Genomic DNA, 27079 nt, shown 5'->3' with positions numbered 1-27079 from the left:
TTACCAAACATAGATTTGATTGTAGATCTCATAGCAGGTCATGAAATGTTATCATTGATGGATGGATTCTCTGGTTATAATCAAATAAAGATTGCATCTGAGGATCAACACAAAACATTATTCACTTGTCCTTGGGGATCTTTCTATTGGAATGTCATGCCCTTTGGGCTAAAAAATGCAGACACTACATATCAAAGGGCCATGACTACTATCTTTCATGATCTCATGCACGTAACTATGGAAGATTATGTTGATGACCTCTTGGGCAAGTCAATAGACAGAAATACACATTTGGACATACTTTCAATCGTTCGGTTGGAAAAATACAAAATAAGATTAAACCCCAAGAAATGTGTCTTTGGAGTAACCTCCGAGAAGCTCCTAGGATTCATTGTATCAAAAAGAGGAATTGAAGCTGATCTAGCAAAAGTCAAGGCCATCCTAGAGATGCAACCACCAAGAAATATCAGTCAACTTTGGTCTTTACAAGGGAGACTCCAGTCCATACGAAGATTCATAGCACAACTTGCAGATAAGTGTAATCCTTTTCAGCACCTGCTACATAAAAACATCAAATTCAAATGGGATGATAACTGTCAATAGGCTTTCCAGACACTCAAAGATTATCTTTTGAATCCGCCAGTTCTGATGCCACCAGTTCCAAATCAGCCTCTGTTACTATACATATCAGCTACTCCAACAACACTAGGGGGACTCTTAGCACAACAAGTTGCTAAGGGCAAAGAAAAAGCAGTATACTATATCAGTCGCACATTGGTGGGATATGAGCTAAACTACACACCAATTGAGCGTGCATGTCTCACCGTGGTCTTTGCTTCGCAGAAATTACGACATTACATGCTCACTCATAAGACTAAGTTGGTTGCAAGAATCGATCCATTGAAATACCTTCTCAATAAAGCAACACTTACTAGGCGACTAGCCAAATGGGTAATGATCCTGAGTGAATTCAACATCGAGTATGTGGATAGAAAAGAAATAAAGGGACAAGCCATCACAGATCAATTAGCAGATGCTCCCATGATAGATGATGTTCCTCTAAGTTTAGAATTTCTAGATGAATCCATTTTAACAATATCACATGCAAAGCCATGGCAACTGTACTTCAACGACTCATACAAACAGCATGGGGCAGGAGATGGCATCCTCTTTATAACTCCTCAATGAGATTGTATACCGAAATGATACCGCTTATCATTTCATTGCACTAATAATATAGTGGAATATGAGGCATTGACAATTGGATTACGGATTGCAGTTCAGTGGAAGATCCAGGAACTTCGTGTTTTTGGGGACTCTCAACTTGTAATCCATCAACCAACTGATGATTACCAAACAAAGGATGAAAAATGAATGCCTTACAAAAAAATGGTGGATGACCTAAAACAACATTTCATAAAGATAGACTTTGAGCAGATACCAAGAGAGCAGAATCGAGCCGCAGATACCATGGCTACAATTGCTTCACTGATCGATCTACCTCCAAATGAGACCCGCTATGAGTTCTTGGTGGATAACCTTTTGGTTCCTTCATATGAAATCATTCCTACTGAGATGATATGTGTCGTCGGTCCTGAGCCCCAGTTATATGGTTCCATCTTCACATACCTTCATGACAATACCCTACCTCCTGATTTATCCAATAACCAACATTGCACTTTCATTCGCCAATCTTCTTGATACGTCATTTTAGCTGATATCCTATACCGGCGAGGTCTAGATGGCACTCTTCTTAGATGTTTAGAAAGCAACGAAGCTCAGATTGCATTACATGAAGTACATGAAGGGATATGTGGTCCACATGCTAGTGGTCCTACCTTAGCCAAGAAACTCATCAGGACTGGATATTATTGGCCCAATATGGAAAAAGACTCATATCAGTTTGTCAAGAAATGTAAGCAATGTCAAATTCATGGAGACCTCATACATGCGCCAGCACAAGAACTTCAACCAATTGCATCTCCTTGGCCCTTTTGTCAGTGGGGACTCGATCTCATAGGCAAGATTCACCCTCCTTCTTCCAATGGTCATAAATTCATTATCACTGCCACAGAGTATTTCACAAAATGGATTGAAGTTGTGCCTCTTACACAAGTCATTGGAAAACAGATTGCTATGTTCATCCTCAGCTATATCATTTGCTGATATGATATTCCTGTTTCCATTATCACTGATAACAGGCATCCCTTCAAAAATCAGGATGTTCATGAACTTTGTGACCGCTTCCTTATTTCCCATCGTTTCTCCACGCCATATTACCCCCAAGGTAACGGTCAAGATGAGGCGTCTAATAAGACAATCCTTAAAATCCTAAAAAAGATAGTCGACAACATTGGCCGTAATTGGCATATCCAACTTAATCCTGCACTTTGGGCATACCGCACAAGTGCCCACACACCTACAGGAGCTACACCCTATTCACTTGTCTATGGTGTTGAAGCCATCTTTCCTATTGAGGTCGAGCTACCCTCTTTACGAGTCTCTTTGCAAAACATTATCAGTGATGAAGACTATAGGGTCTCTCACTTACAAGAACTTGAACTACTGGATGAATGAAGACAAACTGCTTTTAATCATCCCAAGGCTTACCAACAACGAATGAGTCACACCTACAATCACAAGGTCAAGCCTCGCACATTTGAGGTAGGTGATTTGGTTCTCAGAGAAAACCCCAAAAATCAGCAAGATAGAGAGAAGAAGGGCAAGTTCGAACCAAATTGGCTTGGTCCTTACATCATTACAGCAGCATATGGATCTAGGGCATATCAGCTCTCAACTATAGAAGGTGAACCTTTGGAGGATCCTATCAACAGCATGCACCTTCGCAGGTTTTACACATAGCTCTTTGGAATATCCTAATTTAAAAAATACAAAAAAAAAAAAATTCAAAAAATTCAAAAAATTCAAAAATATAATTAAAAATTATAAAACAAAAAAATCGTTACTTGGTGAAAACCTGACAAACAAGCACCTTGTGACACAAAAAAAAAAAAAACATTGAAAAATCGAAAAAAGTAAAGAGAATTAATTTCGTCCAACGGTGAAAACCACTTCGGTGGCGCCCTGGGCAAGTACCATGGTGAAAAATGGGTTACCAATGCAATGCATAGAGACATTGCTCCTCCCTCCTTCAGGATTCACTTTCATCCTTTCACTTTGCACACACTAACAACCTAATCATTCATAATAAACTTACCCATTCCCATCATAGCTTGTTATTGATCTACCCAAGATTGGTTAGCCATTCATAATAAACCTCCCTTTTCACCTCCCTTTCCATCCATAATAAATCAAATCCTATCTGTAGCTAAGGCAAATCCTATGTCTAGTGATGGGTGTGGAACTAAGAACATCACATGTTTTGAGGAGTACAGTTTCTTCCAGCTTCCTTCAGTCTATCCGTGCACAATCTGCAATAAAGCAACATTTGCATCACAAATCCACAATAAATTTTCATCTTCTCCGCAATAAAGTATTAGTTTCATGGATTCAGTCAGTTTCAGATGAGACACATTAGCAACAATGGGCTTCAACAAATCAAATCTTTCAACAGACTCAGACAACATATGGTTCAGTGCTATCTATCCTTTTTGTGAAAGTAAACATTGTGACCACAATCAAATAAGACTTATACAAGTGACAAGAGACACTAAACTTGAGGACTACAGTGGATGTTGGTGTCGAGTCTTGGTTTTCTTTTGATTTTATCTTTTGGTGACATGTCTTTTAGCTTTTCCAGGATGTCTCTGACTAGAGATTTTATCTCCAGGATGTCTTTGACTAGAAAGGCGAGGATGGGGTATCGTCACCTATTTGTATTTGTTGTCTATGGATTGTCTCTTAGTAATGCTATGACTTGTCCAAGGATATGAGGACACAGTGAGTCTAGTGTGAACTGGGGCATTCCTTGTTTGTGACTATCTTATCTCCATGCAAATGGATACAATGACTTTCTGGGTTGAACATATGCCTCGATTGTCATAACCTACTTGCCATAATAAAGCTCAATGATGATAACGCACAAGAAGCTCTTTCACTTTCATATCTTCTATCTTCCATCCCTCGTTCTTGATTGACCTTCATTGTCCTTGAGTCCGCGTAGCCTGCTATCACATGATTGAGTATAATGACACACCAAAAATATTTGCATTTCATGTAGTTGTACCTGCATTACCACATATAAGAATTTCATACATACATATAGATATCACATCCTACACACAACACTTGTTAGCATAATTTACATTTGCATTATCATATTCATCTACATTCCATACATTCACATTTGCATCATGCATACACATATAAAACATAAAAGAACAAAAATATGGCATTTCATCATATACATATTTGCATCCATATCATAAGCATCACATAAGAACATCTCATCACATAGGTACACATGCATATAGCTTCCACAAAGATGAATCATCTCATATATATATAATCATAAGTGTCATGATACAATGATGTCAAAATCATATGGCTACAATCACCCGAAGGTGTCTACATCATCATACAAAATGGTACAATACTGATACATAGGGAGCCCTCTACGGCTATGATGAACTCCCTCCCTTGGAGCCACCTAGCCTCGATAAAGTCTGAGCCCTAGAAGGACCCACCCCGGGATCATCCCTCCTGTCCCCTCTATCTGGTGGTGGTGGAGGACCCATAACCCCACCACTAGATGCCTGTCTCCTCCGGCTCCCTCCCGTAGCTATCGCTATTCGTGATGGTCTATGGAAGCTCCTTGCCCACTGATCAGCTAGCACTACACCATAATAGAGATCCCACCAGTAGGAAATCTCCTCCCCTACCCACAGGACATAGGCATATCTAGCCCCTGTGTCCTCTGCCACCTGCCTCCCAGCCCTCAGTGTTATCTCAGCCTCTATGTAGTGCTGAATGGCCTGGTCCCACTCCTGCTCAGTATCTCTAAACCACCTCCTGAGTCTATCCCTCTCCCTCTCTAGGTCCTGGATCTCATCTGCCTATCCCTGGCAGATCTCCCTCAACTCAGTTAGCTCATCCTCCTCCACCTCAGCCCCCTGTGGCTCTACCTATGGCTCCCCCTATATGGGTGCCTACCCCTGTGCCTGTGCCTATACTAGTGGCTATCCCTATACCTGTCCTTGTACCTATCCTTGTACATATCCCTATCTAGGACCCTATGCTATTGGCACCTGTAGCGGTAATCCACCGTGACCCCTCACAATCCACACCTATCTGTCCTCTCCACCCTCCCTCTGCGGCACCACCCTCCTCTCTCCAACTGCACCCCGCCTCCTTCGTCAGCCTCTACCCCCATCATCTCCATCATCATCACCATCCCCACCACCATCTCTATCTAGTGGCTCTCCTGGATCTATCAGGCGTGGGAATGGATTCTCGACCCAATATGTTGTGTACTCTGCATCCATGCCAACATCCTCAATATCTAGCCATATATCCCAGGGTAGGGGCATCATCTTCACTAGCTATGTAACAACTTGATCATATGATAGTAATGGCCCAAACTGCGCCTGATCCCTGACCGTCCATGCGTACATACCTGAACCCCATGGCATCCGCTGGATCCTGCCAAACTACCTGCCCACTCTGTCCACTAGCTACCTCTCCAGTACATAGGGCATCCGCCCAATCAGATACCTACTCCAGAAAGTGTAGGGTAGCTCTACTACATCATCCTCCCACTGCTCGCATCCCAGGTACGACCTCCATATAACTGTATCAATCTCATCTATGGCCCACCGCCAGTACTCCAACCTGCCAATCCATGGCTGCGAGGTGATCATATCGTACAAATGCATGAAACTATGTCTGTGACCTCTACCCCTGAAATGTATCGGTCATGTCACTGGTAGATGCTCATAGGCCCACACCTATAACAATGTGACTTCGCAGCCCAATCCCACTGATCCATGGAACACAAACTGATGAAGCTCATAATATAGGTGTGCCAACACACACGGTCCCTAGTCATATCTAGTGTGCTGTGTCACCAGTGTCTCCAAGGTGCTCCCCCAGCCCACAACCAACCCTCGTGTCACTCTATCCAGACACAAGAACCCACTGATCGCTCCTCCTATCACTACTGGTAGTGCCAATCCTATCTGTGTCATGGTATCCCATGCCACATGCCCTACCCTCATCTCCAGTCCTGGATCCCGGAACACTCATCTCAGGGCATCCTTGTCCCCATCTCGATCATAGAGAATCAACTCCCCATCGATTAGTATCCTCAGAATCTGGTATACATCCTCCAGGGTGACTATCATCTCACCCATCGGCAAATGAAATGTGCAAGTCTCGGAGTGCCACCTCTCCGCCAATGCAGTCAGCAATCCCATGTTCGCCCAAAACTCAGGCACATACAGAATATGTCTCAGACCCATAGCCTCAATAGTAGCTCTATCCTCGAAGGTCAGCTTAGGTCACAACCTCTGAGTCAATGGGAATCTCTCCCATGACTCCAACATAGGCAAATACTCCTGTAGTCAAGCAAATCAATCATGTCAGTCATAGTGGCATTCACTGTTCATCAATAAATGCTACTTTTTATCTAAGTGCATATGGTACTCTATCCTAGTGACACTCACTGTTCATCACAAAGTGTTGCTTCTATCCTAGTGGTACTCCTTGTTCATCACAAAGTACTACGTGTCCAGCACTCCATGTTCATCACAAAGTGCTGCTCACATTTGCACTCCCTGTTCATCACAAAGTGCTGCTCACATTTGCACTCACTGTTCATCACAAAGTGCTTCTCATATTTTAGTACTCCCTGTTCATCACAAATAAATATATCTTGGTACTCACTGTTCATCACAAAGTGCCTTGATCTATCCTATCCTACGGCCTCCGCTTGAGTGAATCCTCTTGAGTAGTTTCCTAATTGGCAATGCATGTTCTATCACAGAATTGTCAATCCTAGCCCTATTTGCAATCTTAGTCTTCCCTAGAGGACCTGCTTGAGTGTATCCTCTTAGCAGCTTATCCAATCGACAACGTATGTTCATCACAGAACTGTCGATTTGACTTAGAAGACACAAATTCACATTTTTGGACACAAACGCACTTTCTTGACATAAACGCACTTAGAGACTGCATAAACTTGTCTGTTTTACACAGACGTGCCTGAAGCACACAGACATGCCTATGCTCTACATAAACATGCCTGGATGACACAAATGTGCCTACCTAGCATAGACGTGCCTGCACAGCGCAGACGTGGCCGCATTATGCACAGATGCCTTTTCCCACACAGACACGCCTGGCACAAACACAGACGCGCCTAGCGAGCACAGACGTGCCTGGCACCAATGCAGACGCGCCTGGACATTTTTGACATTTTTTGGACCCTAACCTAGATTGCATTTATTACCCTATCTAGCATGCATTAATGACAACAATAAATGCATCAACGTACAAGGAGGTTTTGTGGTACTTACCGGCTCTCCTGCCTCTGCTGGCCTCTGATATCAGCGAACGCGATCGAATCTATGAATCAAAGCCATCGCTGCTGACTACTGCTGCTCTATTTCTCTCTACACTCTGATCTCATGGAGGTGTAGATGATAATGAGGATGTATTTTCCCTCGTGGTCTATCTTATAGACTACCCTAGCCCTAGCCCTCATCTCTCGAGTCAGTCTTCTTTATCCCGTGACTTTGTCAATTTATCCGGTCAGTCCATTCTATCCCGTCTTTCTTATCGAGAGATTGTCTGTGATCTTTTTAGATATTTTTTCATCCAATCTCTCGAGGGGTCATATCATTCCCATCTTGGGGAAACTCTATATTAGTTCATCTTATCTTCTTTGAAACAATGCGACAAGCCGCATTGTCTCAAAGAGAGGCAAAATGTAGACACCCAAAATTGTCCAGTCTTATTTATTTAATTATCTAAGCTTAATTCTTCTATTAATTAAATAAATCTTTATTTATTTAATTAATTCATTTATCCCGTTCTAGCCTTATTTCTCATTTAAATAAATACATTTATTTATTTAAATTATCCTTTTCTTAAATTAAATAAATATTTTATTTATTTAATTGATCCCACTTCTTCTATTAATTAAATAAATCTTTATTTATTTAATTAATTCATTAGCCTTTTTCTACCTATGACACATGTCATTCATCTCTTAATTCATACACTACCTACCCCTTTCATTATTTTATTATTTGTTTTACCTACCCTCTAATCATAGCCGACCTCCTTTTACACCTCTCAATCTTATCCGTCCATCTCATATAGTGTCTTCTATATAAGGAGATGCTTCCTTTATTGTCAAACCCTAACTACCCAACTACTTGATCAATTTGACTACTTGGCATTTGCGATCCTACTTGCAACCACATTCTGTTATTTGTTGAGCTCTTATGCACACATAAAATCTGAGAGCAAATATATCAAGCAAGATCAATGGAGATCCAAACCCTATTGGACATGTGATGGTATAATCTTTGTGATTTCATTTGATTTGCATTGTCTTAGGTAATCTTCATATGTTATGGTGGATCTTTGTTGTTGTTAGGCTAAGGTTTTGTGGTTGAATTCATTTAGCCTTTCAATATCGTTATTATTGTTATCCATTTTCATCATATACATATATGAATATGATGTATTAGTGCATGATGTTATGAGATGTATCTTGAAAATGAGATGTATGATATGATATGTTGTTGATTGTAAAATGATATGTAACTAATTGTAAAATGATATGCAACTAATTGTAAAATGGTATGCAACTAATTTTAGCATCCTCATTCGACGTTTGTCATCCCTGTATAGTCACATGTTTTTGCTTTCTTTGTAGGTATCATCATTGAGCATTTATTTGGTTGGGATATGTTGAAAATTTATACAAGCATAATGGTATAATTGAACCATAATGACTTGAGAAAAATTTACATGATTTTTGATTTTGCAAGATAGCACAAGCGCCAAGGTATAATTGAACCAGGACGACCTACGTGTAGATTGTGTATAAACAAACAAGATTAAACCATTTGTATGCACAAAGTGGAATCATGTCAGACGTGATTTGTTGGAATCACGTCTCGAGACAAGTATTTGCACAGTACAGGTGATCACCTCACAGACAGAAAACTAAAAAAATATTGGAGTCCCCATGAATTTCTCTAGCTTGATGCATTGTTGAGAAAATGTAGAGGATCCAATAGTTCAAAAAGTTTAAGTGCAAAAATAGTTAAAACTTCATGCAAGATGCATACATTTGATACTTCAGAAAATCATCCATCATGTTTTGTGAATCCTGTTAAGTGATCAATGTTTGGTTTTGTGATTGTTGATATGTTTGTTGGATATGATGCTTTGAGTTTGCTGCAAGTTTTGATGTTCTGAATGTACTGCAAGTTCTAATCAATGCTGCCCCTAGCCAAGTTTTCCTCTTAATGCGGATTTGTATAGTGATTACCAAGCCATGGTGGGATATGATGAAATGATATTGGGATAAACCAGGATAGTGACTATGCTAAGTATGTCCTGGATAATTTGATAAAATGTTGGGCGATGGCTGATAGTGCTTGACTGTGGATATAACAGTTTTGGTAGTAAAGATAGATAGAGGAGCTGTCCTCTCATAGTAGCGCATGTTGCTAGGTTTTCACCAATTGTTTTTATTGAACCTTTTTATTTGCTTTTTCTTGATTTTTGATTTTTGATTTTATTTTTTGATATATATTTTTTTTTATTTTTTTATATTTTGATATTTTTGACTATTCCATGCATTAGACTGCTCGAGTGTAGTATTTATTCAGATGAATGTTGTTAGTTGGTTCATCAAGCACATCTCCTTCTGAAGTTGTTAGCTGATAAACACCTGATCCATAGGCTGATATGATGACATAGGGACCTAACCAGTTAGGTTCAAATTTCCCTTTCTTTTCCTGATCTTGCTGATTTCTAGGATTTTCTTTGAGTACTAAATCACCAATTTTAAAAATTCTGGGAATGACCTTGTGGTTGTAGCTTCTGCACATGCGTTGCTGATATGCTTTGAGGTGAGTGTAGGCACATTGGTGTCTTTCATCTAGAAGTTCTAGCTCTTGTAGTTAGTTGACTTGATACTCTTCATCTAGAATTAGGCCTTTCAAAGAGACTCTGAGAGATGGAATTTCTACCTCCAGGGGTAAAATTGCTTATGATCCATATACCAATGAATATGGTGTAGCTCCCGTAGGTGTGCAGATGCTAGTTCTATATGCCCAAAGTGCTGGATTGAGTTGTACATGCCAATCTTTGTTGACATCATTCACTATTTTCTTTAGGATTTTTAATATTATCTTGTTGGATGCTTCTACCTGACCATTCCCCTATGGGTAGTAAGGTGTAGAGAAACGATATTGGATTTTGAATTTTTCACATAGTTCTTGCACATATTGGTTCTTGAAAGGTCATCCATTATCTGTGATGATGGAACTTGGGATGCCATATCTACAGATTAGATAATTAAGGATAAAAGATGTTGTTTGTTTCCCAGTCACTGTGGTCATGGGGACCGCTTCAATCCATTTGGTAAAGTATTATTTTGCATTTATAATGAACTTGCATCCATTTGAAAATGAAGGATATATTTTGTCGACTAAGTCCAGTCCCCACTAGCAAAAGAGCCAGGATGTTGTGAATGGATGCAGCTCCTGTGTTGGTGCATGTATAAGATTACCATGGATTTGGTATTTAGGAAACTTCTTTGCAAAATGATAAGAGTCTTTTTCTATTGTCAGCCATTAATATCCCATTCTTAGAAGCTTTTTAGCAAGAGTAGGACCACTTGAATGTGTGCCACAGATACCTTCATGAAGCTCTTGTAAAGCGGAGTCAAATTCATTACGATCAAGGCAATGAAGAAGAGTACCATCTAGACCTCGACGATACAAAGTATCAATAGTGAGAGTATAACAGGCGGCTTTCCAGATAAAGTTGCATTTTTGGTTTCGGGATAGGTCAATGGGTAGGATATTGCTTTTAAGATAGTCGTATATCGGTCCATATAATGGAGAGTCAGAACTGGTCAAGGCATAGATAACATGAGAATCATAATGGTCATAGGCTAGGGAGAACAGTTGCTCTACCATAAACTCTGAATGACTCTGTTGCTCTAGAATTTGTAGTAGTGAAGCGATAGTAGCCATTGCATCGGCTGCTCTGTTTTCCAACCTTGGTATTTGTTCGAAGGTGATATGTACAAAATATTGTTTAAAATCATCCACCATTCATTTGTATGGTAGCATCTTGTCGTCCTTTATCTGATAGTCATTGTTGATCTGATTAATGACTAGTTGTGAATCTCTGTAGACTTTTAATTCTGTGATTCTCCATTCCATGACCATTTTGATGCCTATGACTAGTGCATCATATTCAGCAACATTATTTGTGCATGGAAACATGAGCCGATATGATCTTGGTATGGTGTGCCCTTTAGGAGTGATGAACAAAATGCCAACACCTGAGCCATGTTGAGTATAGGATCCATCAAAGTATAGGGTCCATTGTTTGGTGGAAATAGCAAGAACATCCTTGTCTAGAAATTTGATCTCCATTGGTTGTTTTTCAGGTAGTGGTGCTTCAGCCAGTTGATTTGCAATTGCTTGTCCTTTGATAGCTCGTCGCTCTGTGTAGTGGATATCAAATTCACTAAGAATCATGACCCATTTGGCCAATCTACCTATAAGAGCTGCTTTCCTGAGTAAATATTTGATAAGATCAATTTTTGTGACTAGCTTAATTGTGTGAGCTAGCATGTAATGTCGGAACTTTTGAGAGGCAAATACCACTATTAGACAAGCTTTCTCAATAAATGTGTAGTTGAGTTCATATCCGTTCAATTTCCTGCTGATGTAATAAATAGCTCATTCCTTGGCTTGTTGATCTTCTTGTGCTGATAATGCCCCCAGTGATATATCTATTATTGAAATGTAGAGAATGAGTGGCCTCCCTGCTATTGGTGGTACTAGAACAGGTGGGTTCATTAGATATTGTTTGATTTGATAGAATGATTCTACACATTTGGCTTCCCATCTGAATGGTATATTTTTTTGTAGCAAATGATTGAATGGTAAACTTTTATCTGCTAGTTGAGTAATGAATCGCCTGATTGACTGGAGCCATCCTTGTAGAGATCTAAGCTGGCTGATGTTCTTTGGTGGTGGCATCTCCATTATGGCTTGTACCTTTGCTGGATCCACTTCAATACCCTTAGCTGAAACTATGTAGCCTAGTAACTTGCCTGATGTAACCTCGAAGACACACTTCTTAGGGTTGAGTCTGACTTGGAATTTCTCCAATCTGTCAAAAATCTTCTCCAAGATGCTTAAATGTCCTTTCCTGGTAAATGATTTAGCTAGTAAATCATCCACATATTCCTCCATGAAGGTATGCATCATGTCATGAAATATTGTTGTCATTGCTCATTGATAAGTTGCCCCAACATTCTTTAAGCCAAAAAGCATGACATTCCAATAGTGCGTTCCCCAAGGATAGGTGAATGTTGTTCTATCTTGATCCTCTAGGGCTATCTTGATTTGATTATAGCCTGAAAAACCATCCATTAATGATAGCATTGCATGACCTGTTGTGAGGTCTACAATTATGTCGATACTGGGCAAAGGAAAGTCATCCTTTGGACAGGCTTTATTGACATCTCTAAAATCGGTGCATATTCTGATATTGCCATCGAGTTTAGATACTGGTATGATGTTGGAAATCCATTCAACATAGTCAATAGGTCGAATAAATCCAACATCTAATAGTTTCTTCAGCTCAGCTTTGACCATGAGTGCTACATGTGGGTTCATCTTTTGTAGTTTTTGCTCGACTGACTTAGCTCCTGGAGAAATGGACAAATTATGCATGATTAATTGTGGATCAATCCGAGGCATATCTGCATATGACCAAGAAAAGTTGATTTTCTTTTCTTTGAAAATTGGATAAACTCTGATTTTTCTTCCTTTGTCAAAGATTCTGCAAGGTGTATTTTTTTAGCTGCTTATGTTGTACCAATGTTGATTGATTGAGTGGGCTCAATTAATATGGGTGATCACTCCTGATAATGTTCAGGTAGAGTGTCAAGTCTCCCATCTTTAGGTTCCTTAAAAAGGTTTTCACCCTCAAATGCATCCTTTATTTTTACTTTTTTGTGATCTATTGCTGCCATTGACTAGTTTTCAGCAGTAGATCCTTTATGTTCATTTTTGCGACTGAGGGACTTGGCACTCCCTTGATTGCAGATGTCGTTACTTTGTTCACTGGTAGAGTCTATTTATAGGTTAATGGTACACAAGTAATGGATAATGGATTCATCATTTGGGAAAATTGGTATGTCATGAGTTTCAGGTTCGTCCCAGTCTATGAGGTCAGGAAAGATAGGTGGTAAAGAATCATTAGGTGGATCAAGTTCAGCTGCTATAAGTGTCAAGTTGAAGGTATCATCATGGTTGGCTAGGGTGTTAAAGAAGTTAAGGATTTCATCGAGGTCTTCGATGGTATCATCTTCTATGTAGACTTGCTCGTAATGTCGCTATTCATTTTCTTTAGCATCATAGATATTCTATGGACCAAATTCAAGTGGTCTAAGTTCTGTGTCGTGTTCTTCTTGAGAGATGGGTGTATGACTGTCATGTGCAACAATATCTTCAGTAACATTAGAACAAATACCCCATTCATATTCATTGGAATCAATTTCAGAGATATTATCCCCGATTCTGGCAATGTTGTGGACGGGTATGTTGTAGGGTGAAAACAGGTCTTTGATGATGGATACAAGTTTGATAGTTTTCTCTCATTCTGTGTCAAATCCTGCTTCCACTTTTTGCATTTGTTCATTTATTGTCTCTCCTTGGGGAGGAATGATGTTATCAGGAAGAGATTCCTCTTTGTTGGACACTAGTTCTTGAGCATGATGTACTTCAGCAGTAGATATTTCCTTCTTTTGATTGATGGGTTTCCCTTGATGTTGCTTTCGTTCTTGATTTTCACGTTCTTTGCGTATTGTCTCTGCTAACTCAAATAGTGCCTCCTGCCAAGAGTCCTCCTTGTATTTCTTCTTTGCCTTCCACTGAGATTTTTGGTATTTGCTTGGTGTCTTCTTGGGTAGTAGAGTGTGTTCATAGCCCAATCTTGTTTTGTCTTTACTAAATTGTGAAGGAGGGTCTAATGGTTCTATGATGCCTTCCTGTCATTTGTCGATAGGTCCTTTGCCATTGTATCACATTTGTTGCATGATCAAGTAACCTTTTCCATACAGGTGTGTTGGTATAGCTACCTCCATAGTAGCCACTCTATCTTCCTCCTCATCCTTGTATAGCCAACTAAGGATGTCTTTTTCCTTTGATTCATGTGCTAGAGTGCCTAGTTGGATAAATTTGCCATCAAACTTGGTGATGGGATAGGTTTCTTGATGTGTCGATGTTGTAGATAATCCATGAGATTTAGTCGATGTTGGTAAGTTGGCTAAACACAAAGGTTCCAAAGAGTATTCTCCCATGCCTTTCTCTTTGATTTTTATTTTTTGCTTGAAATCCATAGATAGTGATTTAGACTTTTCTTGCTAAACATCTGGTGCTGGGTAACTTTTTTTTTCTCTATTATGTGGAACCAAGCTATCTTGGGCTGCCCCCATTGAGGTGTATGTCTAAGACTTGGCACATAATGTCCTTTTGTATTGGTCCTACTTGAATTGGCAACATTACTATTCCTTTAGATGATCTTTCTTCATCATCATATGCTTTGATAGTGATCTTTTTGCATGGATCAATAGATTGCTCAGAGAAGCCTAATGCACGGATAAGTTTCAAGGTACAGATATTGAGTCCAGCTCCTCCATCTATTAATACTCTTTTGAATTAATGCTTGTAGACCAAGACTTCAATGTGGAGTGGAGTATTGTGTGGATGGCTCAATGAGATATTATCATGCTCAGAAAAGGTAAGGATAAGAGGCCCTGTCATATGAGCCACCATGGCTTGGAATTTGTCAGCATCCAGATCTTGAGGTACATTTGTTTCCAATATTGCTTGTTCCAAGATGTCTTTGTGTTTTGGTGAAAGTTTTAGCAACTCCAGTATAGATATTTGAGCAGGAGTTTTGTGTAGTTGACTGACTAGATCATATTGAATCTTGGATATGATGTGTGTTATTGATGCATGTCCCTTCAAGACATATTTTTCAGCTCTGGTGGTTATGTTGATGGATACATGTTCACGCTTGTCTTTGATTGTGATGGCATTTACTTGATTGTCTTCAGCTGATATATGATTGATGGTGTTATTGTATATGTGATTGATATGGGCTCCACATGTATTGTTTGAGATGGAAGCTCCACCCTTATTGTATTTTGGAAGAGGATTTTTAATGGCTCCATGGTCACCATTTGTCTTGAGACCATCGACTGTTAAATCGCCTCTATCAATCATGTCTTGAACAATGTTTTCAGTCTCATGCAATCATTTGTTTGATGACCTTTGTTTCGATGAAAATCACAAAAGTGTGAGACATTCCACCAGGGTTGTTTGATTTGTGGTTCAAAGTTGTTGATTGTTGGTAAGGAGATAATTTTGTTTGCCAGGAGTTCTCTAAATGTTGATTCGAAGGATTTCCCTAGTGGTGTGTAAATGCATTTTTGAAAGTTGTTGGTGTTACCTCGTGAGTTTGTATTAGGTCCTCGATTGGTGTTATTGTTTTGGGTATTGTTGGCATTGTTTGCGTTGAGATGATCTTGATTGGTAGTCGGTGCATAAGTGTTAGTACCTTGGTTATCACCTTTTAGATTCTTTATAGTTTGAGGATTTCCTGATAAAGCTAACACTGGTTGCTTGGATTTTGCATCATTTGATTCATTTCCTCCTTCATTTCCATTAGCTTTGTTTCGGGTCCAGAACCTGGATTTGTCTAAGTTGTTATTGTTTTGGTTGTTGTAGTTGGATGAACTTGTTCTTTCTTTGAAGAATTTCAATGTTCCTTTCTTGAAACATGCTTCCTCCACTTGGATGCCATTTTCAATCAATTTGGCAAAAGATGGTATGCATTGAAGTTTGAGGATGTAACTCATCTCACTATTTAATTTATCAATGAAAATTTCCATCATTTCCTTTTTGGGCACATCTCAAGGATATCTTGAGACCATCCATCACCAATGTTGAAGAAACACCATGAATGTCTCGTTGTTCTTTTGTTTGGTATTGCAGACATCTAGCATGGTGATAGCATGTTGAATGTTATAGGAATATTGAGTTATGAATTTGTTAACTAATTCATCGAATGGTCTGACAGGAGGTGTGATTTTGGACAACCATTCCATTGTTTGTCCTCCCAAGCTTCTTGGGAACAACCTCATCAAATAGGTGTCATCATGGGCAAATTTAAGACTCATGGTACAAAATTCCCGAACATGATCACGAGGATCACTTTTCCCATCATATTTGTGAAATTTGGGAATATCGGAGTTTGGGGAAAAAGGTACCATGTTTAACCATCTGTCAAAAGGATAAGGACAAATTTCAGTCAGGAGTACCGTACTATTATCCCTTGTTGCATGTCTTGCATTTGTTGAGTGAGAGAAATCAAAGGTGCATTATTTTGTCAAGGGAAGAGTTCTTCCCTTGCATTATTTCTAAGCTAAACTGGGGTATGGTGGGGTATGCTTTGCTCAGAGATGTTTTGCTTGGCCAAATTATGTTCTGGTAGATTTTGCTCAGGTATGTTTTATTCAGGGTCACATGCTCCCTCCTCTCTTTGTCATTCTTGATAGTCATAATGTTGAGATCCTACTCTAAATATATTAGTGTCAAAGTCTTTAGGGAGTTTAACTTCTTTGCCTGTGAGCATAAGTAGATATTTTTCTTTGTCGTTCTCCTGAGTCTTTCCACAAGTTTTTGAAATGAAGTGCTTTCTTGACACTCTTGGAGAAGTTCCTCAGAAATTTCAGTGTCCTCTAGATTTGGACACTCAAAAGGATTTGATAATCTTTGATTCATGTTGGACTCAAGTTACATTTTGCTTTGTTTGTTTTGTTGAGAGCGAGTAACATCGGGCATCTAGTAAAAACTTTCTGTGACAAAGGGAATGAACTCCTCTTCAATGTGCTGCTCAAGGGTTGGTGGTTCAAATTGGGGTATGTTGTAAGTGATGCACTCTTCGGGGAATAAGCCAGATTGATCTTTCCTCCTTGATTCAGGCATTGACTGAATGCTGATTTTTGACAGAATGCTCTACTCCTCAATGGTTCCTTGTCAAATTCGTTGGTTTTATCTTGAAGATACAAATGGATATGACGAAGGAATTTTCGATGAGATTTGAAGAGTTGGTGATTGATGTATAAAAATTTATTTTGTTTGGCAAGTTTCAGAGAACTGGGTTGTTGTTTCCTCAACTTAGTGTTATGATAAATACTCTTTATTCTCAGAATATGAGGATTAGTCGTGCATAAGAGATCAATGGATTCCTTTGATTTGTTTTGGATTTAGTTTAGCTTGTTTTGGAAACTCAAGTTTTACTTTATCAAATGAAGGTTTAGATGCCCCCTCATGACAAAGCATGTCAAATGATATGGAATATGAACTTTCCTGATATGGAAAATCGATTTGACAACTTGGAGTGTAAAAAACAAGTGTGTTTTGGATAGAAATCCTTTTGATTGAAGGACTTGTTTGATACTTGTGTGATGAGGTTTCCTGATTTTGATAGGAGAGATGTGTTTTATCTTGCAACTAGTTTTCAGATTTTGACAACTTTGTTCGACAGAAAACTTGCTTTGAGAATAGTTTTTGGTACTTGGTTTTGATTTTCTATTTGATGAAGTTCAGGCTGAGGAAGGAAAGCTTCCTAAATTGTTTTTAGATTTTTCAAAAATAGCCTGTGTTTTGCCCCCTATTTTCCTAGTTTTTGCCACGCGCTAAAACAGAAATGCAATGCGCTATAGAATTTCCTCAATTCGCTAGATAATAGACCCCACATGCTACGCTGCCCTCTGTGACACACTAACTAGTTTGTTTTGAATTTGTCTTGGTCTAAAAGTTTATGTGCTAATATGGGTTGCTTATGTGCTAACTGATGGTCTCTATGTGCTAACTCTCGATCCCTATGCACTAAGTTGTTGCTTCAATGCACCAGAATGTTTTCAAAAAGCACTACTTTAAGCTGCTAGTGTTGGATTTTATGAAGCACTAATGTTCAGACTTAATGTGCTAAGGTGAAGGTTGAATGCGCTAAAGGATGGTTTCCATGCACTAAGAAGATGCTCTTACGCGCTAAACTACCCTGATAGTTTGACTTGGTTGTTTTTCTATAATTTTTGGAACTTTGTTTTTATTTTCAATGATGATGGATGATTTTCTGAAGTAACAAATGAAAACATAGCACAAAAGCAACAACCATTTTTCTTAATCTAAACAATGAGTGTATGTTCTGTGAGGATGTGTTCAAATCCCCAATGTTTAAATAGGTTTAGATACAACAACATACAATTCAATCAGACTCTTTATTCAAGGGTCATAAGTAATATCATAGCCCACTAGTCTCGATACTCTGTCAGCTCAAACAACCATGTCACCCCCTAGGGGGCGTCCATTTTTTTGCCTTTTGCCAGAAATTAACCCAAAGTGAATTGCTTCACAATTGAGTAGTTATCTTGGGAGATATATGGTGAGTGATCTTGGAGGCGGATTCTTCCCCACCCTTGCACTATGATATTACAAATGTTTGGATACTGACTCAACTCAAACTTTCTATGCTAAAGTTCATAATCAAGCTTTCCGTTCAGCCGTCAGTGATAAACTCCCTCAGAAGGCTACCCAACCTTTAGAAAAAAGGCTTTACGTATCTCAAGGATACTTGGGGAAGGCTAATCGCTATGCACAACCGTTGAAAAGGACTTTCATCACTTTCCACTTTTGATTATAGTGGGTTGGAACACTTGGCTTCAAAGTCATTCCCCACTTAGGTCGTTCCCTTCACACTGGCCAAAGAATGGCTGTAAGTCCTTCCAAATTTGGGGGTATTCAACAAGTTAGCTTATTGAAGACATAAAGGCTTTAATGCCTTTTGAAGACTTTACTCCAAATTTGAGAAGTGACCTCCTCAAATTTAGGGAAAAGGGATAATGGATGGGTTTAGGCTAATTGATTAGGATTAAATGGATTCTAGAAGAAATTAGGAAGAGGGTTAGGATGCAAGTGGGAGATGTAGGAAAATGCAAGTGGGTGGGGAAAATAGAATTTAATTAAAATAAAATAATTTTTTTTTTTGATTGATAACCAGGATAATATATTGCTTAAAATATGAAAGATTTACATCCAAAAAGTAGATAGACAGTCTACCACAACATGGGGTCTCACCCCTATTACAACAAAGGAACCCAAAAAAGGCACCAGACCTATAGGGCCATCAACTACAAAAAACCAACATACATACACATACCCCACAAAAAAGAACCCAATTGGCCCAGAGGACCTATCTACCAAAACCATCCCAAGGCCTCCTCCCTTGAGAAGTTAGGAATACCCCGGCTGAGTCCTACATACTGTATCTCACTCCCTCCACCTAGCACTATTCTTGGCCTGCCACCACATAGCGAACCGCGCTCCACCACCTTCACTTGCTTCTGTGGAATCTGATGGTGAACCATAGGCCTCCTATCCTCATCCAGAGGAGCCTCATACTGAATTGGGGTCACCTTCCCATGAATCTTCACTCGCTCAATCGGCCCCAACTCACGCACATACTGCACAATCTCTCTCCATCCCTTCCTTGCGTTCTCCACCTGCAAATCGACCGATCAAGAAGCCATCCAAATTACAAATAGTTGTAGCTCCCCACTTCAATTCCAATCCTCCACCACGGTCCTTCCATCGACTTCAGCCCTTCGCCAATAACAACTCGAGCCACCACTTCCTTCAAACCACTCACCCATTTGGGTCTCAACACCAAAGATGTGACTTGCTGCACTTCCTTCGTCGACTTTCCCACCAGTAAGGCTAGGGCAACGAACAACGATGAGATATCAAGGTTAGTTCTAGGCCGGTAGTTAGACACTAGAAATTCCTCCCCAAAAATCAACCTCACTGCCCTCCAAAATTCCTCTCCATCCACCCTGAAGACATTCATCAACCTTTTGCTTGAGATCAGGCCGCAAAAAGCAGGCATTTGCCCATCCGTTGTCAAGGAAAAATTTGCCTCCATCCTGACTCACCTCTGCACCAAAACTTGCACATACAACCAGCACCAAAAACCAGCCACTGCAAAATGCTAGGGAGCTAAAATCAAAGGCCTTAAAAAGCCACCACCATCACATGACATGATTTCTCCACACAAATCACAAAAAAACCATGCATCATCACCAAGCCTTCACACCGATTGCCTCCATCATCACCCATCACCGTTAGGCCACTTGCAACATCATCGTGGATCACAATCTATGAGGACCATAACTTCCCACAAGTCCAGGGACACAAATAGTCATTTCAAAAGCAAACTCGGGTTCACTTTCCTAAGACTAAGCAATGCAACCAAAATCATGAGAACTACCATTTCGAAAGTCCTTGAATAATCTAAAGTTATTTTCCAAAGAGCCATTCACTCCCACATTTGAAAGCTTGTCAACTTCCAAATTTTCTTCCTTGAGAACGTGGGTCACCTTAAAAATTTTCAAACCCACACAAAAGAAGTTTCATTCTTCGAACGTGCTTGTCTAAGTGCCACGCCTCCATTTGACCTCTAGCTATCCCATTCACTACAATCTAAGAGTCTCCCTCCAAATGGAGTTTCTTCACTCCCAAGTTCTTAGCCATGAGAATGGCTTCTAACACTGCTTGACACTCACTAGCATTGTTCAATTCATCCACCAATCTTTTAGCTCCTATGGCTAGAATATTGCCACAATCATCTCGGGCTATTACCCCAACTCCAGAGACCCCTGGATTACCCCTCAAAGCACCATCAAAATTAACCTTAGTCCAACCTTTATCTGGTGGGGCCCACTCTTGTCTTGATTCACCCTTCCTCTGAGGATTAGCCCTCAGAAGCCCATTAGCAGGCCATAAAATTAATTTAATTTAATTTGGTTGCAAGTTGGGAAATTAAATAAATTAGATTTATTTAATTGGAGTAAACTATTTAATTAAATGTAAATTTAATTAAAAAGTAGAGAGAATGGATTTAATTAAATAAAATGATTTATTCAATTTAAATGATGTAAAGGACTTAAGTGAATTTAAATAAATAAATTGAATAATTTATTTAATTAAATAGAAGAATGTGGGTGATTTAATTAAATTAAATTTAACTAATTAGAGGAATGTGAATAAAATGAACATTAAATATTCATTTAGGAATATGGTCATTTTTATAGGTCTACACAAGGAACGCTTTCTATTTTGAAAACCTTAGGTTCTTCAATGTTTTGGTTCCTCTCACATTTGTGCTCTCAACTACCTTCCTAAGTATTTTGTTGTAGTATCTGTAATTCATGCTTCTTGTTGAATATCTAAGGGAGATTCCTTCATTTGATCTAGAATTAAACTTTCCAAGATCCTCCTTATATCTTATAATATATCACTTTCTCCCAAAACATTTTAAGTACTTAACAATGACAGTCCTTCCATACAACAGCTCATAGAGGGTCCTTGAATTGCCTTTTCTAACTTGCACTTGGTTAAGAATATAAAGAATAATATGTACAACCTCTTCCAAGCGGACATCAGGTAAGTTAGCATCTTTTAACATTGTCCTAATCGTTTCTAGAATTTTTCTATTCTTCCTTTCTGCTACCCCATTTTGTTGAGGGGTCCTAGGAGTATACATATTGTTATGTTGAAAAATTAGGGTTTTTACCCTTGGATGTAGTAAAACCGCTAATTTTTACTTGAGGACCAATTACATTAATGAGGGGTAAACCCAATGGATCTAGCCACAAACTAGGAAGGATAAGGGTTGAGATTCTATTGGATTTACTAGATATTTAGATTGATTGCCCTCTTTTAAATTGAATTGTGAAAATGTAGAAATTAGGGTGAAAGTGTTGGAATTGATGTAAAAATGCATGAATAGTGAGCTATAGTTGTCGAATCGAGCCATAAACTTGGATCTAAGGAATGTAAATGTATTTGAATCTATTCCCAAAAGAAGCTCCTAATTTGTTAGGACCGGGATGGTGGTCGCTCTGGTCCTCCACACTTTTTGCACAACAATGGGGGATCAGTTCGTCATTGTAAATAAAGTCAATTCTGAAGATCACAGCTCTATACCTATTCTTGCACACAATAGAAAAGGGAAATAAGTTGGGAATAGGGATTTGCCGTAGGTCAAACCCTGGTTTTGGAATTAACCATGAAATAGATGTTGCAAGGTGTGCACCCTTGGTCTTGTGTAGCACAATAGGTGGGTTTGTGGCATGGCTTAATTGCCTCCTGCGGAATCTATGTGTCTAGTGGTTGTAGTGGGCATTGACATGTTGGGCTTTTGGTGAAATGGAAGCCATACCCAACAAATGGTATCAGAGTTGGGTCACGGGTTCGAACCCAGCTTGCACTAAGGGGGGATTGTTGCAAGGTGTGTGTCCTTGGTCTCTATGCAACACAAGCGATGGGTTTACAACATGGCTTCATCACCTCATGTGGATTCTGTTGGTTCCCAAAATTGCAAATTGTTAAACCTTAAATGTATGTCAGGCCTTATGCTCAGGTTTTATAATGATTTTGGCCAATGGACAAAATGAACCAATTTGTTTGCAATTCCCTGCTCTTCTAGCTCTGTTAAACCAAGGTTAGTGTACCTGCTGATAACTTAAGCATATTATAGCTTTTTACTAAATTACCAAATCTTTCTCAATCCACCTCAAACTAGCATAAATATTAGAAAATGGATAATTGAATATTGACTATCCCCTACTCCTATGTTTACAACTGAAAATAAAATGTGAACTAATTTTTATTTTGAAATGAAATGTGATCAATGTCTTATCTCGGGCCACAAAGTCAATTTGAAAATTATTTATGCTCTTCCAATGGTTTGAATTCAAATTATTTGACACTTAAAATTGCTTATGCCTTGCATAAATGTGCATCAAATATTCATCATAAAATTATTCTGATTAATCCCATTTTATCTTCCACATTCACAGTAATAGATTGAATAGAATTTAATTCCTCCTTGAGGAAACCCACACAAAAAATTACACAGAAGAAAAGATGCCACGACTAATCAAATATATCCTTAATAATTCGATTTAAATGAACATGAAAAGTACAATATGGAGGCAATTCAATGATGATTCCTTCCTTATATCAACGAACAACTGATCCACTTTCCAAACATAAAATTTTGTACATTCTTCTGTTGAAAACCCTAAAATATGAGACAATGACCAAAGTAATAATATGTTATAATGTTCCCTCCTAAAATTTTCTTTCTAAGAAAATCCATTTCTTTTTAGTCATGATTTCCCTTTTATAAAGTTAAGGGAGCACTTCAGAGCATGACATTAGTTGATAATTAACCAACTTGTATAACTACCCTTTTTAAAAATTATGAAATAATTGTTGATCCTATGAATAGATGTTATCTTTTGTAATACTTCAATAATTAAAGCTTAATCCACCTTTTCCTTTTAGGTAAAATACTTCCACTTGTGCATTTAATTGCATTTTTATTTACCCTTCTAAGAATCTTATTAAAATATTTACTTCGTCAATTGAAAACCCTTATGCAATTTACCCTACCTTTTGCACATTCTACAATTATTTTAATTGGCAATGAGATTAATCATTACCTTTTTCAATCTTCATTGTCCATATGGCTTTCTTTCATAATTTCACACTTCTTTTAAAATATATTCACCTTCAACCTTTTCCTTCACAAAATACTCTATTTAACTTATCATTGGCATTGTCCAACATGAAATTCTTCTCATTGTGTAGAATCCTTATTTATTTCCCCCTTTTCTTGGTTCTATTGAAAATTGCAAAATTGTCTACAAATTAGGGTAATTTTTTTTGAATCAAACTTCTTTATGCATTATGCATAGGCATGATGTCATATTTATTTAAGACATTTGATCAAAATATATAAATGCCTGATTATACGTTCACATTTCCACACGCATTTGCATTTCTCAAAATGCAAGGCAAACTTGTCCCTCATGTTGTAAGATTTCAAGCATTTTAACCAGAAGAAAATCAGGAAAGATATTAATTCCAACTTAAAATTTCAAAAGAACTAATTTAGTTACTTTATTTTCCTGATCAGTTCACTGATCTTATGTTCACAATTCCCAGTAGGGGAAGAGTACCAATAGATAACATAGTTCCAATAACCGTCACCTTATTGCCATGTTTACCCCCAAAACATAAAAAAAAAAATTGTCAGTACATAAATATAAAAATACCAGTAAATATTTATTTTAACACCAATACATGTTCACAAATGAATTAGTAGTTGACAACCAAAAAGTAAAAAAAAATAAACAAGTATTGGTACATTTCCTATTTTAATATAAAACAACTTGGACAAATAATAAACATTTTTATTTTTTTTAAAACTTAATGTTTACATTTGCCACTTTATGCAAGTGGCTAAAAACTATAAATGTACTCCAATTACAATTACATATGCACAACTATTGGTGCATTACATGACATAAAAACAATAAACTTTAGACTTCTTAGATGCTCAAGTGTACATTCTTCCAAATGTCACTTCACAACTTCATGCATTAAATGGATCTACATTTGCAATAACTTGTGTAAGGCTCCCTAATAATAAAGAATTTGCATAAAATCAAATAAAAAAAACCAAGTTTCATTCAAAGCATAGAAAAAAAATAAACAATTTGAAGCAATGGAGGACTGCACATTTAATATGACATGATCGACTGTTTCCCACAAAATTCAAATTTGAAAATAGCTAGCTACCACAATCGAATGCATTTCACATTCGAACTATATTTTAAGAAAAAAAAATCGTGTTACTTTCATTACAATCCAATTCATTGCATATTCCTGAGCTCTGCAAATACCCTCTACACATTCCTTATTCAAGGGCACACATTCACGTTGGTACACACAGAATAACTAAATTCTCTCTGTAGTCAATGTTAAATGCTATAAATCTTTCAATTGAAATTATATTGTTTTCAATAAACCAACATTTCTTTCAATATAGTCACTATAAATAATATTAACAGCCATACTAGATGTCCAATGACGGTTTAGCTCCTTCATAGCTGCATTATGCTGTATCTATTGATGATTTCTTTGTATGCGGTTTACAGTTTCATTTCAATGCTCTCTTACAATTTAATGTGCCTATATGGTTATTGTCAATTAATAGTGTGAACTTTACTCCAATTTCTTTGCTTCATTATATTGTGTACTTGACTCCACTTTCTTTGCTTCATTTTGCAATATAGGTTTCATTTCAATTCTTTGTTATAGTTTAATAATGCTGAAATCCTTACAGTATAATAATACCAAAATCCTCACAGAGAATGGTAAAAAAAAATGATTATCTATTTGTTTTATTCGAAACCCCTTCATTATTTATCATTTCATTTTATGGGTGCACTATTAAATGGTGTCTCTCTATTTATAATGCCAAAATAATTATAGAGAATGCAAAAAAAATGATTATTGTTCATAATTATTCAAAACCCCTTCATTATTTATCATTAAAATAATGTGTATGCTTGATACTATTACTTACAATGACTATATAGTGGCTATAAGATTGTTGTCCACACACACACACACACACACACACACACACACACACACACACACACACACACACACACAGATATATATATATATATATATATATATATATATTTGTGTGTGTGTGTTATTGTCGACATATAACAACCTTCTCACATAAATGTTATGGGCCACTTGGCAAGAATTACCACCAACTACATTGCCCTAAAAACTTTGGGAAATGAAGATTTTTTGAGGCATTTTCATTTTTTGCTCTTCCTTTAATTTGTCAATATACTCACTATAAATAATATTATCAGGCATACATTATATTACTTCCAATAAATTTCATATGAGAAATACAACAACATCATTCAATTATTAGTCATTTGAGAAATGAATTTACATCTTAATACTATATCAACAATATCTTATTTTTAATCACATAACAGTTACATCTTTCACTCCTGCATCTTGTGCTTCTAGTTTCTCTCCTTGTTATATAATGTTTTGATTTTTGTACCTATGTGTGTGTGTGTGTGCATATATACACAACACCATTTTATTTTGTTGAAAGATGTTCAATGATGTAATTGTTCACTATCTAATAGAATATCAACAATATCTAATTTTCAATCACATCACATTTACATAATTAACTCCTGCATGGTTGTTTTGAGTTTTGTGGCTATATGGTTATTGCCTATATTATCAGGCATACAGAAATAGAGATGCACTACCATTTTATTTTGTTGAAAGATTTCCAATGATGGATTTGTACTCATTGGTACCTACATAAATTGATTTATTTTTCATCATTTATCTCAATGGCATTGAGGGTTTCATTTCAATGATTTGTCTCTGTATATATATTTATATAAGCACACACAGTTGCATTTTATCATTGGTACCTTATCATTGCAGGTTCACTGAATATAATGGCACCAGGTAGAAAGGGAAACAAATGTGTTAGACATCGAACAATTAGAGTCACTCATGGGGTGCACTTGCCTGATGAAGATAGTTTTGTCCAAAATGAAGACCTAGTGACTCCTATTGTAGATGACCATTCACCTAACAATGCAACTGATCTGGAAACTAATTTTGTACATGACCATTCCTTTGTAGCCTGTAATAATATTATTGTGGAAACTACTGCTATATAGGTGGCCAAACCAAAATGGAGCATATCTAACATGAAAGAAGCAATATCATGCATAGAAGACAAACACATCTCTGTTAGAGGAACATCAATCAAGTATGGTATCCTCATTGCCTCTTTGAGGGCATGGCTGATGGGAGCCACAACCATGACTGTGAGGGGTCCACACACCATTTTATCAATGGAG

This window comes from Cryptomeria japonica, chromosome 1 (genome assembly GCF_030272615.1).
Source record: "Cryptomeria japonica chromosome 1, Sugi_1.0, whole genome shotgun sequence".
NCBI lineage: Eukaryota > Viridiplantae > Streptophyta > Pinopsida > Cupressales > Cupressaceae > Cryptomeria > Cryptomeria japonica.
This window is presented reverse-complemented; position numbering follows the sequence as displayed.